The following is a 2,670-nucleotide window of genomic DNA, read 5'->3' as shown; positions in this document are numbered from 1 at the left end:
CGCTCCGCTCCCTCCGCTCCCCGGGCAGCTCCGCCGGCCCCGCCCCCCGCGCCCATTGGCCAGAGCGGGATCAGGGGGCGGGGCCGCGCGGGCGGAAGCCAATGGGAGCGCGGGGGAGGGTCACGTGGGGAGGGGCCGGCCCCGCCCCTTTCGGCTCTTTTTGGCCTTTTTTGGCCCTTTTTCTGTTTTGCCTTTTGTAGTTTTTGGGTTCTGCTTTTGCCTCTGTGGGGCCTTTTCCCCTTTTTTTACCTTTCTTGCTTTTTTTGGCCTTTTCCTCTATTTTTGTCCTGTTTCTTTTTTTTCCTCCCGCCCTTTTTTCCTTTTTTTATTTCTGGTTTGACCTTTTAACCCTTGGGTTTTTGCCTTTAACCCTCTATGTGGTTTCTAACACATTTTTTTCCGGTTTTACCCCATTTTATACAATTTTGTGCAATTTTAAACTTTTTTTACCATTTTAACCCATTTTTTTCCCTTTTAAACCCGTATTTTTACAATGTTTAACCCATTTTTTACCACCATTACCTTATTTTTTACCACTTTCCTCCCATTTTTTTACCATTTAAACCCCATCTTTTACTATTTTCCCCATTTTTTACAATTTTAAACTCATTGTTACCATTTAAACCCATTTATTTACTATTTTCCCCATTTTTTTACCCTTTTAATTCGATTTTTACTCAGTTTTTTTACCATTTAAAATCCATTAATTTTTTTCTTACCCCATTTTCTTCTGTTTTAAACTTTTAACCATTTTACCCCGTTTTTTTTACTCCTTAATTTTACCTCCCCCCACATCCCCCACCTTTTTTCTTACCTTCTGCCCATTTTTAGCCCCTTTCTCCTTTATTTTTGGCTTTTTAGTCTTTTTTTCCCCCATTCTTACACATTTATTCCCCTTCCCATGAGGGTGGATGGGGCCACGACCTCCCCCCTCCCCCCCCCATCCCGGTTTTTTATTTGGAATTATTTTGGATCTGGTGGAATTTCTTTTGCAGCCCTGGGACCCCCTGAAACAATATTAACTAATAATAACTAATAATAAAAAAATACTACTACTACTACTAATAAATAAATGAATAATAATGCATTATTGTATAACTACACATTATATATTAAACAGTATATATTTTATAGTATACAAGATTTTTAATTTTATACTGTATAATTTCGTTTTAATATGTAAAACCATAATATTAATTTGTAATAGTTCTTATTATTCTTAGTAACCACCAAGATATTTAAATAATATATAATTATATACTATATGTAATTATATAATTATAGTTTTATTAATTATATGTTATATAAACAATGCAATAGACTGTTATATACAAATAATAATTATTATTAATCCCATGGAATGTCTATATTTTAAGTATGTTAAAACCCTTCCATTGGCTTTTTTCACCTATAAATGTTCAGACTGAAACTTGGATTGAACAAAAAACCCACCTCTTTCCAAGGTGAATGATTAATTTAATTAATCTACTTTTTAATGACTTTTTGAAGCTTCATCTTTTCCACAGGGAGGATTTCCCTTCAGCATCTCCGGTTGAACCGGTTCAACCAGGGACTTTCTGCCCCAATTCCCTTCCCAGACTTTTCTGATCCCTGAAATTTGTTTCCCTTTCATTTTGAAAGTGGCACATGAACCTGGTTCTCCTGCCTTGGAGATCCCACCCGGACTGCCCAGTCCTGGGCTCCCCAGTTCCTGAGGGATTGGGATTGATGAGAGTCCAACTCAAGCTATGAGGATGATGGAACATCTGGCTCAGGAGGGGGATGTTTCCACCTCCAGTTCCCAACCATCCAACTCAGGAGCTTGTCCTGAGTCAACCCCTGGATCCAACCTCTCCAGGTCCCTCAACCCCTGGATCCAACCTCTCCAGGTCCCTCAGCCCCTGGATCCAACCTCTCCAGGTGGACAGGTTGTCCTGGTGGACAACAAGTGATCCCTGGGACAGCAACGTTCCCTGGTGGCCAGGAGAGCCATGGGATGTATGAACAGTGTGGCCAGCAGGTCAAGGTTTCTCCTCCCCCCCTACTCTGCTCCAGTGAGACCACATCTGGTGTGTTGTGTCCAGTTCTGGGCTCCCCAGCTCAGGAGGGACAGGGATTGACTGGAGAAAGAGGCTACAAGGATGATGAGGGGACTGGAACATCTGTCCGTGAGGAAAGGCTGAGGGATCTGGGGCTGTTTAGTCTGGAAAGGAGAAGACTGAGAGAGGGCCTGACGAATGTCTATGAATATCTGCAGGGTGGGTGTCAAGAATGGGCCAGTCTGTGTTCAGTGGTGACTGTGACAGGACATGGGGAAATGGCACCAAGTGACAACACAGGAAGTTCCACCTCAAGATAAGGAGAAACTTCTGCACCGTGAGGGTGACAGAGCCCTGGACAGGCTGCCCAGAGAGGCTGTGGAGTCTCCTTCTCTGGAGGCCAAGACCCATCTGGACACATTCCTGTGTGACCTGCCCTGGGTGTTCCTGCTGCAGCAGGATCTTCAGAGGTCCCTTCCAACTCCATGATTCCATGAATTCTTCCAAATGAAAATCTTGTTTTTCACGTTCAAGTGTTGACGTTTCAAGGATCCAATCGTTTCCATTCCCATTTTTCCAGGTGGAATTTGAAAATGTCCATTCCCAAGGGACCCCCTTCCCACCAAACGCC

Source organism: Chaetura pelagica, unplaced genomic scaffold (assembly GCF_000747805.2).
Source record: "Chaetura pelagica isolate M959 unplaced genomic scaffold, ChaPel_1.0 scaffold624, whole genome shotgun sequence".
Taxonomy (NCBI): domain Eukaryota; kingdom Metazoa; phylum Chordata; class Aves; order Apodiformes; family Apodidae; genus Chaetura; species Chaetura pelagica.
This window is presented reverse-complemented; position numbering follows the sequence as displayed.